Raw genomic sequence first — 12,136 nt, 5'->3', positions numbered from 1 at the left:
ACCAAACAGTTCCAGTTGAAATCACAGTAATACTTTTAAGTTGTCAGAAGAATGGGACCACATTATCTTAGGTGCTATTTAAAATCCCCATTGTCCCTTTTCTTGTGTAAGTTCATAAATCTAAGAAAACTTGCAAATTTGCTTACACTGGTTTTATTTATCCTGTATATTTTCACCATATGTAGTGAAAAATGGCAGCCAGGGACATTTTTGGTCTAGGGCAAGAAAAAGATTTGAAGAAATAATTAAGCTGCCTGCAGCTGAGACAAATTCAGAGTCAAAGCTAAGCATTCAGGGCAGAAAATAAAAGCAGAGAAAAGGTGGCATAATTTCCACTGAGAATTAAAAAATGGGGAAAAAAAAGAGGAAAAGGATGAAACAGATGGGAATAAATATCTGTGAAAGTATAAGAAATAAAACCTGGATCTTGTATAAGGAATATATAAGACTTCATTAGTTGATTAGTCTCCTTTTTCTTAAAATCTAAATGGATAATATTCCATTCCACAGAGCATCTTGATACAGTTTACAGTTTTTTTTTTAAGATGCTAAATTTACACCATTCCCTTTAGACTAAACTTTAATTTCACTTTCAAATGGGTTTATGATGCATAAATATCTGTTCAGTGACTCCAGATAACTAATACAGTAACACCCCTTAATCTGTCACTTTCCAGCTCTTCAGTTTGGAGCTCTGTCATCAGTCATTTAATACTGTGCTCTGCTAACCACTGTTTTCCTTTTGTTGTGTTCTTTACTCTTGACTTACTTGATGGACATTGATTCATCTGAGGAAGATGATGAGAGCAAGGAAAATGTAACTATTTCAAAAAATGCTTACACACTTTTTACTGTGCTGGGTGGTTGGCCTCAGAGATGAAGCACCTGAGATCTTTCAGAAGGGAAATCTATTCAGAAAAGTTAACTTCTAGAAGGTCAGGCTTGTCAGGCTGACAGTACTGGTGATCCCATGGCTCCCATGGGGAGCTCCAGGCTCCCTATCCTTCCACTATGAATGCTTTTCCTTTTTGTAACATGTAGGTTACATGTACTTCCTAAGCTACTGCACATTTTCCTTCTCTGCTATATAAATTATTACAGGGAAAATTGCTTTATTTTTGATTAAACTGCTTACAGCTGCACCTCTTAGGAATGTAGCCTCAGCAGACTGGGGTTTAGCTCTACTTAGAGATTACAGAACTAATCAGATCCCTTAATGTGTTTTAACTAAAATTTGCCACTCTTGCAGTATTGGTGGATATAATGTTTGAGGAAAAGCCAATGCTGTATTCAATCCTATATGTTAGAAAGCTTATTGTCAATAATGCCCAAGCTCTGCTGTCTGTAACAATCCTTACACCACTACTGGACGTGGAGTTTACCACTGTAAACTGCAAGTGACATAGGAATTTCCTTATTTTTTGCCACAATGCAGCTCATATTAGTGTTATGTTTTTACTTTTTCTGCCATGTTTTTAAGATCCTTTCCTCAAAATCCAGACTAATGAAAGAACATTTAAAAGTAAGAATTCCTCAAAATAATGACTGAAATTTACCTTAACATTTCCTTTGGAAATTTAAGGAATATTTGAGGTTTTTATATGTATGTATATATATGTATATGTATATACACAGATGCATATGCACAGATGCATATATACACATAAAAAAGTGATGCAGTTTGCTATTCAGTATTATTACTTGCTTCTGCATAAAACCAATTTTCATTAACTCAGTTATATTGTAAATTGGCACTTGGAGAAGGTCTTTTTTTGGTCAGGTGGCATGAAAGGAGGCATATTTGATTCTTACTCAAGGCATTCTGACCCGTGTGTAATTAAAGTATAATTTAAAAATTGAAGGACGTCATAAATAATAAAGAATGACTGATTTTCTGTCATCATCCTGGACGAAAGAGCAGACCCGCTATGAGCATAATGACAACTTTAAATGTGATAAAGTAAGCTGCTCTGAGTTCTTGTTTTGTATATGCTGTCTATCAAAAGTGATTAGCACAGTTGTTCACTACTACCTGAAATAATTGGATAAATGAAGAAATTAATTATTTTTAAAAGGGAAAGAAATGTATGTAATGCCACAAGACTTGGCTTTCAAAATTTATTCCTACTCTCATCTGAAATTCAAATGATAAGGCTATATGGGTCACAGAGACCTTCAAGATCATGCTATACTGATGGCATGGAAAAATTATTATATTTTATTCTTTTCTGACTTGATAAATGTAAAAAGACCAGGAATGTTCCTTCTTAAAAATGCTTTCCCCCTATGCTTATGGAATAAAACTGGCTCCCTCTGCTGGGAGACACAACATTCGTTAATTTTAACCTCTGAAGCTTTTGGTCAATGGCACTCAAAATGAACTCCGAACTACAAACAGTGCAATGCTGGAAGACGTGTTGTACACAGTGCATATATATAGGCAGATATGCACATACTTTTTTTTTTTCTTTTTTATTCTTCTAAGCTGTTCAACCTGAGGAATGACATGACTGCTCCTTTCTCCTGCTCCGGATTGTCTGAGCCTGCTGCCGTTCCTGGCACGGGACAGGACCATCGACAGGAGCATTAGTGCTGGGAAAGGTCCCTGCGGGAGCAGTCGGGGAAGAGGCGAAGCAAACCCGGCAAAACACCAACCTGGGGGGGACTTGGGCACCCCCGCGCCGCCCAGGGGCAGGCGGAACAGCCTTTATTCCAGCCCAGGCTCTCCCCCGCTCCTTTTCCTCCCCGCCGGGGCCAGCCGTGGCCCGCCAGCCCCGGAGCCGCCCGCAGGGTGGCGGGGATGGGCAGGGAAGGGAGGGCAGGGAAGGGAAGGGAGGGCAGGGAAGGGAGGGCAGGGAAGGGAAGGGAGGGCAGGGAAGGGAAGGGAGGGCAGGGAAGGGAAGGGTGGGCGCGGGAGGCCCGGCCGCCCTCAGCGGTGGCGGCGGTCTCTTCGTGCGGCCCGCTTGGCCGCTATTGCATAAAAGCTACAGATCTGGCAGGATTTGTTGGCGAAAGAGCAAGTTCAAGCGCAACCTTTAAATTTAACGTTCAAATTAGAAAATCTGTAATCTGATGACTTAGACTCTGCAGAGCGTTTGCTGGACAAGGACTTCTCTGGCTACGAAGGCAGGCACAGGGAAGAAGTCTCTCAAGGGAACGCTGGTGGGACAGTCCCAGGCTTTTGGAATACAATTGCCTGACTAGTTCAGTGGAGGGAGAGGTTGAAGAAATTTGGGCTTTTTAATATTCAGTCGTGGGACTTGTCATTCAGTGCTGATGCTGGAGGTTTACACGTGTTTATAGCATTGGAGGATTGTAGTTCTTCAGCCTGACAGAGACATTGATAGTTGTCCATTTGAGCATCATTTTGGGGGGCAGTTGCAGTTATGTAGGTAGTCCAGGTGGGGTCATGACTCTCATTCCTTAAGAATGGTAATGCTCAAGGTTTTCAGGGTCTCTGAAGAGTTCTAATGTGTTTTTGCAGAGGTACAAAGTTAGTGAAACCACTTTACACCTGTTGAGGGACAGCTGAAGAGTTTAGTGTCTGGAATTAGGCCAGCAGTATTATATAACACCAACAAACATAAATCTTATATTTAGCTATTTACCAACTGAGAAATAATTTATTTTTATTTTTAATTTTTGTGGCATCATAAGGAGAAAAAAATTTTGGTTTATATATGCAATCCATAATTATTACAGCATAAAATCTGTTGCTGAAATCTGTCCCTTGCATAGAGTTTTGTAGAATTTTATGGATCCTATTCTAAGATTAGTGACAAAGTTGTCTCCAGACTTGTTCAGTGCTCTTCTGTTCACTAGAATTAGAACCTTTTACTGGGAATTGCTGATAGAGAAATTTGCCCTTAAAGTTTCAGGAATGGCTTTTAACAATTATTGGTCTTGATTTTTGAGTAAGGGATTTCAGCTTGTCCTTAAGCTATGCTAGCAAATCAAGTAGGATTTTTTTTTGTTGTTCTTACATTGGGCTGTTTTGTCAAAAGTAACATACAAAATGTTTGTTAAGTTGTAAACAACCTTACTGTACCATGAAAGGTCAGGGGGACAGCAGAAAGCATTTTTTCCAAGGAATGCAAGAGCAAGAAGGATTAACCAGTGATGCAAGAATAGTCTTATAATTTGAATTGAATAAATGTTAAATTAATTTAACAGTTCCTGATACAAGCCCTCAAAATTGTGGAAACTTCTCAGAATATTGTATCTTCTTTGTCAATGAGGATGCAAACATTGAGAACAGCAAGTTCTGCCACTATACATGGTATGAATTGATATACACATCAAGTTAGCATTACCAGGGTGATGTGTGAATCCCAGCCAGGGAGAGAGTTAATCCTGTGGTGTACTATCAGTTTACAGATCAAGTAAAGGTTCTAAATAATGAAATTATAGATCTACCCTGGAAGAGAACATTTACTTGGAAATTTCTTCATGATACTTTCCTGGCTGTTTGTGCTATCGTGGGGTTTGTGTGCAGTGGAGACTGTTTTTAGCTTATCTGTGTTGTGATCTTCTGGATTCCTGAAAAGCCAGTAAGACAAGGAGGGATGACAAGAAAAGCCTTCTGGAGTTGTCAGATCCTATTTGCTGTAAATAAACAAGATGAGCTCTTTGAAAATACCACAGCTTCCTAAATAAAGTGTTTAGTCCCAAATTTGAGACAAACAGGGAATGGGTATGGGGGTCTTGACCTGAAAACATATTGGAAGTCTTGGCTTGAAAACAACAGAATCATTGCAAAATTCAGATGTACATCTTTATCTGAAACAAGACCAGTACATTGTTCTGTTTAGAAATAAATGACATTGTGCACTTCATTTTCTATAAACACATCCAGATATTGACCCATGAGACACCGTTGGTATTTCTTCAACAAGAAAATAAATGAAAAAGAATGAATATTCTTTTTTGTTTTCTTATGAAATACAGGAAAATTGTCCAGTGCAGAAAGACACTCCAGGAAGTTAAACACTGCACAAAATCACAGAAAAAAACAATGGGACTCTTAGTTAATAGTCTGAAAATGAAGAATTTGTTTAGCCAGTTTTAGTTTTTTTTCTGTTTTAGCAGCCAGTGATGATTTATGTAGCTGTTTTTCCTTCTCTCATGAGCTCTTTCCCATAATACCATAGTTTTCTGTTGTTAACATTAGGACTCATCCAATTTGCAGCTCCATTACAACATGCTTCTTATTGTAAACCACCCAAAAATATTTACAGGAGATGTGGAGGGAAAAGAAACTGAAAACCAAGAACAAGAGTAGATGAAAAGCAGTAGAGCAACACTGTGCATCAAGAAATTGCCAGAAATTTAGCAGTAAGTGAACAAAATTCAAGAAGTATTGACAAATAAAATGAGGAAAAGCATAGTAAGGATTCTGAAATACATGATTTGTTTAGTGGCATGCAGTTATCTGAGTAAAGACAGGGTAGTTAGTGATGAGATTGTATTACTAATTTTGAGGAATAATATCGTGCTTGGGGAATAACCCCAACCCCCTAAAAGCCCATTTCCAAAGGGTATCAAAGTTATATAGCAGATTTAAGGTGTAAAGAATTTTTGAAATATTTTCAGGCTGTTGAGCAAGCTTGGAAGAGATTATACACACTGTAATTCAACCTCAGATTTTAATGGTGAATTGAGAGTAAAAAATGGAGGAAAAGTTGAGAAGAATAAACCTAAAGTTCACTTCAAAGATGCTCTTCTGGAATTTGCTAGACTTCATAAATTAAGTTTATCAGTAATTTATTAAAAAAAAAGGAAGAAAAAAAAATCTCCTGGAATATGCAAGGGCAAATCAAAGTTAAAATTATAGGGGAAATATGATAAAATGCCTGTAAGGATGAGGTAGGCATGGACTAAAGAGAAGTAAAGAAAAAATTGTAGTGACCAGTTAGTATGGACAAGAGCAAAAAACACCATAACAAGGCCAGCTAACAGGGACAGTAAAATCTGTGAAGAGATGATGTCCAGCACCTTGTGTGATGAAGAGTATTTTGAGAGTAACTTCCAAGGACTCCCATTTGCTTTTGTCTCTTCTGATGTGGGGCATGCAGGCTCTTCAGAGCTCTGGCCAGCTCTGGCTACCAAGGCAGGAATAGGGAAGAAATCTCTCTGCAGAGCCCTGGTGGCCCAGTCCCAGGCTTTGTGTACAAGTGGTGGAGATCCCCTGTGTGCCCCAGAAGATGGTTTTGACATCAGTTTCTGAATGGGACCATGTCGATGTTATTGTGCTCATGTGGGAACCAGAGTGGCCCACTCATCTCATTCCCCACTGCTTGCCTTAGGAGCTGTGGGCAGCTGACTGGATCACTTTTAAGCTGGAATTGCTGCAGCATTTTAGTATGAAACCTAACATTAAAGGTTTTGGTGAAAAAAAAAGTTATGGAAAGAAAGTTAATGATTCCTCATTTACTTAGGAGAAAATAATTTCTGTTTTCTGGATAACTGAATTGGATGTGAAGGTAAAACCTGATCTTGAAAAGATCACAAGTAAATAACCTTTTTTTTCTTTTTTCTTTTTAGAAGAAAAGGCCTCAGGAAGAATTTATGAACTGTAAAACAAATTTCAGAAAAGAAGAAAGATCAGTTTCAAAATGTCTTTTTTTGGGGGGGTAAGTTTATGAGTTAAGGCTTTATCTTACGTTTTGAAAGGTAATAATTTTAAGGTGGAAGAGACTTTCTCTGAAGATGAAGGTAAATTGTTTTTTTCTCAAAGATAAGAGAATTGTCTCCTTCCTTCCTTCCTTCCTTCCTTCCTTCCTTCCTTCCTTCCTTCCTTCCTTCCTTCCTTCCTTCCTTCCTTCCTTCCTTCCTTCCTTCCTTCCTTCCTTCCTTCCTTCCTTCCTTCCTTCCTTCCTTCCTTCCTTCCTTCCTTCCTTCCTTCCTTCCTTCCTTCCTTCCTTCCTTCCTTCCTTCCTTCCTTCCTTCCTTCCTTCCTTCCTTCCTTCCTTCCTTCCTTCCTTCCTTCCTTCCTTCCTTCCTTCCTTCCTTCCTTCCTTCCTTCCTTCCTTCCTTCCTTCCTTCCTTCCTTCCTTCCTTCCTTCCTTCCTTCCTTCCTTCCTTCCTTCCTTCCTTCCTTCCTTCCTTCCTTCCTTCCTTCCTTCCTTCCTTCCTTCCTTCCTTCCTTCCTTCCTTCCTTCCTTCCTTCCTTCCTTCCTTCCTTCCTTCCTTCCTTCCTTCCTTCCCTTTTTCTTTTTATTAGACGCTATTGTTAATAAAATCAAAACTGGTATATTCTTAAAAAGTGCTCAATACATTCTGAACCCTTAAAGTACTGATTTATTTTGCAAAATGCTTCAGCTTCGCCTAATGTAAAGCTTTAGGAAAATGTCTGGCATTGCTCTCTCAACATGAAGGTTCAAGAAGTGCCAAGGATGACTCCTATTTTCCTTAATTGGTGTTTGACATTGACTATTCCCTAAAGAAAGCTTTCCCAGAAAAAAACTCAGCAAGAGTTACTTGCTGATTGGTTTTAATAAAAGAAGGAAAAAAGAAAGAATAGAAGAGAGACATATTCAGAAGCAGCCCATTGTTCTCATAACTTACAGTATCAGATGGCAGTCTGCCTTGAGAGTGCATGACTCAGGTCTTTATAGCCTCATGAATCTTAAAGAAATACAGGCTAAATATGAACAGCTAGGGAACTTTGTCTACATCCCTCATTATGATAGAAATGTTAGAATCAGCTACAGGCACAGCTGCCACTTGTTGATTATTGTGAGGTGATCAGTAGACATGTTCCACCAACCTTTGAACGGGTGCAAGCTTGACAGGTTTATTGAAACATGATAGGAGTGAATGCACAAGTGTGTGAGGCATTGGGATCTGACCGGGTGATCACAGAGACAAAATCTGTTAAATACTTGGAGATGTCAGTTTGATTCTCTAGCTTGAGAGGCAGTGTATGAGTCAGAGCTCGTGGTGTAAATTGACCTCTCCAGCAATGTCTGAAGTATCAAGGGCCGAGTAATTTAAGGGATACATTCAAAACAGCATTCTGGCATCACCACTATTGGCAAACTTGCCCACTTTCAAATAGGAATCTGTATGAGTGTAAATATTCATACTGTTCTGCTCTACTAATTGTTTTGTACCATGTATCCAGCATGCTCTGTTATTGGTAAATTAAGTATAAAATTAGACACAATGTTTTTGCTTGACATTGAAATTTTGGGAAAAAAGAGATTGTCCTACTTTTCTGTATTATGTCTTGTTGTTGAGAACATGAATTTTGTTGAGAACATGAATTTGAGCCATTTCAGCATTTAGGAGGAGGCTTTGTTTCCAGGAGATTTAATTGCCATGAAAAGCCTTTTGGCAAACAGCGGTGAGATCTAGTGCAACATTGTGTTCTGAATGCCTCAAAGGTTTTGCTTTTTGTTCCTTACATGCCGCAGTAGACCCATGATTGTTTTGACAGCTTGTTATTTGCCCAGATGTTACCAGTGTAAGCACATTTTACTCAGTCCTTACTGAGCCTAGAGCAGCCTAGAGCAGGACAATAACTGCTGCAATTTTTGCTAACAGACATCAAAAGCCCCATCTGTTTTTAGGCATATTTTTCAAAGAAAAATATCATGGAGGTGACTAAAACCTCATCCTTAATATGGGAACTTACCTCGTTGGCATTTCTGTGGACATGTAAGGAAAAACAGCACTGTGTGTCAGTGTGTATTTCTGAAACATTACACTTTCATACTTTGTCAAGGGTGAGAGTAGCTCTGGATTCAGAAAGGCCAGTTGTTAATAAGCAGAGAAGAGGAAGTATGTAGGGAAGGCCATTACCAGAGCTGGGTGGTGCATGTGCTCATAAAGAAGAATTTCATAACAGGCCAGAATGGAAACAGTTGGATGAACGATGAGTCAGAGAAGTAACAAGCACATGTTTTTAGAATTATGCTCCAGTATTAGGATTAATGAATCTTCTGAAGTTCCTGAGATTGTGTAACCATACATTAATTTATACCCAAGCAGAAGTTTAAAGAACTAGTCCTGTTAATACAATGCAGGATCCTTAACTGGCTTCTCTTTTTTCCAATTCATTTTTTACTTAGGGAAGACAGAAATTGTTATGAGCCAGCCACTAATTGGATCAGCTGATAAAAGATCTTGCTGGTGTTTGGTGTATGACTAGTTTTCACACTCTATATGTTCTTTCTTTGTGCTGAGTGATTACTGTGTATTTCTCTCACTTTACAATTCTTAAAGCTTCTTTATTTCAACTTCAGTCCACTAACCTTGTGTGAAAAAATGTTTATAAGTCATCATGCCATTTTTGCTTCTGTACTGTAACTACCTTGTCTGCTTAGTCTGAATTTTAAACTGTAGGCTACCAATTATTTTTAATTCTCAATACAGTGGCTGATAGAGTTGGACCATTTCTGCTTCTGAGTAATCTTGGAATATATGCTTTCCTTGTAGGATGAGGTAAGGTAATCAGTGGAATAATTGAATTTTGAAACAAGTAGTGTTTTCCTGTGTCCTGCTTGTGTGTAGTTTTGAACTGGCTTGCTGAAAGAGGTGCAAGAGATCTGGAGCAGTGAACAGAAGCTCTCTGTAAACATGACCATGATTTGGAATATAGGGACACTCTTGCAGTGAAATTAAAATGAAATTGAGGGAATTTGCAACAGTAGAACAACAGAAAGGAATGAAATACTTGGAAAATAATAGAAAGCCAGAATAAAAGTGTCTTAGTTAAGTGTCTCATATTTGGCAGTTTTATTCCACTCTCAACTTTCTTAAATGTGCAAGATATGGAAGTAAAAATGTGAGAAGTCCAAATTGCACAAAGTAAAGAAGTGGTGAGAATTATTTGTGACACTGCTAATTATAATAGAGAAATTTCATTCAGAAACATGGTTATTAAATAGCATTAGTTTCTTAATAAAGCATTGAATGACTTCTACACAAGCGGGATAGTCAATATATGAAAAGGATATTTTGTCTGTAAGTAGAGTGAAAGACTGATTGTCATTTGTTCAGTCATAGATTCTCTTTGAGATTTACTCTCCCTCACAGAAAAGTACCTATTCCTATGCTTCCTGTGCACAGCCTGTGAGCACCTCATAATTACCCTGCAAAGCTGGTGCTGGGAAATTCAGATTCCTTTCTCATTGCAAATGAACTGGATATTTCTGTGCTTTGTGCCAGGACTGTAAAGTGTTGCTACTGACATCCTACAGGTTTTGCATAAAATCTGAACATTGTTCTTTGTTGTAATACAGAAACTTGGTTCTGGCCTAAATGTGTGGAGACAATTGGCTGCATTGTCATTGAACATATTATTCCAGTCATATCTCCTTGGATATCTGGTCTAATTAATATTTAACTTTTTATAAGCTCCTGTTTTTACAGGATAATTAAAATTTTCTCAAATCAACAATATACTATTTTTAAAAATAATTATACAGAGAATGAGTCCTCTATATAAATCTGTGTTTGAACAGTAACATGAAAAGAAAAATTGTAAAAACCTTGCAAGAGAATTTTCCTCTCAGAATCCTGTTGGTATTTGGGGAATATTTTGTTTTCTGAGTAAAAGTAATAATCTTTAACTATTCTACAGCTTCTGTGTTTTGTGATTTGTCACTCTAACACAGCTGTAATTTTGTCTACCCTGCATAAACCAGTATTTCCTTGAAGGTTCATTTTGGACAACTGTCCCCTAGTGTGCCAAAGAGAGTGGTTTTTTTCAAAGTAATATAATATAATATACAATCTTTCAAGACTCTTCCTAAAAGCTTTATTGATCTTTGGATCTTACTCTGGTATGCAGAGAGGGAGGATTAGGTAGAGTGCATGTAACTACAAACACTCACTGAGAACTCTAACCAAACATGCTTTACCATATATAGAAACAAAATCCTTAGTGAATTCATTGTGTAGATAACATTTTTTATTCAGCATATGCTGTGGAGGCAAAGATTTTAGTTGATGGTGCTGACCATAAACTGAAGACTTGCAGTTGATTTCAAAACTTCATGCACTTACAAAAAGATAAAAATAATCTGCCGGTGGAGATTTCTCATTAACAGTTTCAAAGAAGCTATCTGAATAGCTTGCTTGGATGACAAGAGCAGAAAAGAGAAACAGAAATGGATAAATCTGCAGAGTATGCTTGCCTTCAGAGAGAAAATTTGCTGGATACATGCCAGCAAACATTTTATTTCCCACCATTTCATTTATAAATTTATGAACCCACTAGGAAAATAATGGTCTTATCCTAGTGAAAAAGACCCCTAAAATGGGAGTTTAAATCAAGTACATGTCTTTTACAAGCAAGTCAGATTTTTACACAGCTGCAGAGTTATTCTCCTTGATATGGTTTATAGGAATTTGAACCAGAAGTCTTGAGCAAACAGGTCTGAGCTTTGATACATCTGAAATCAGGTCCAATTTTTGAGACTGGATAAGCAGTCAGTGATTTAATTTCTGTTAAGAAGCCTTTTCTCTATGAAACTTGCAAGCAATTCTTGAAGCTAGGTGTGTTTTAAAAGGCAGTGAGATGCAGTAGGAGCAGATCAGTTGGTATTGAGGCATCTGCCTTAACACGTGTCAGGCATAGTCTATTCAGCTCTAGTTTGATTCTATGGACCGAGTTCCCTTTAGTGGTTGGTGTGCATTAGCAGTGCTCCCAGATCACAACTTCTGGTTGAGTTTCATCCTGAAGGAAACCACTTTGTGCACTCTGAAGTTGTGTGATGTGAACCAAAATGCAGTCAGTGGGAACAGTGGGGGGTTTGCATTCAATAGCCCACTTCTGATCTGAACAGAAGTGTAAGTCTAATTTTTTAGGTGATGAAAGGTAGTTGAAAAAATGAAGGAAGCAATTTAGTTGATTAAAAAACCAGTCTCTTTTAGCTACTTTAGAGTGCTTTCTAAGATTTCAGATTTTTTGGCAAAACTGCATTACTTCAAAGAGCAAAAGCATCTGTCTTGGAAGAATTGATTCAAAAGTAGCATATAAATTAACCTATGCATTTTCAGAAGTAATTCTTGGCTTCCTCATTTGGAATACTGCAGTTTCTTATAAGTTTTTAAAATCTCCCAGAACAGCCCTGATGTTTATGTAGCAGTAGCATAGCTAGGGAAAGCTTTTCACATTTGTTGATCA

Source organism: Ammospiza nelsoni, chromosome 4 (assembly GCF_027579445.1).
Source record: "Ammospiza nelsoni isolate bAmmNel1 chromosome 4, bAmmNel1.pri, whole genome shotgun sequence".
Classification (NCBI taxonomy): Eukaryota; Metazoa; Chordata; class Aves; order Passeriformes; family Passerellidae; genus Ammospiza; species Ammospiza nelsoni.
This window is presented reverse-complemented; position numbering follows the sequence as displayed.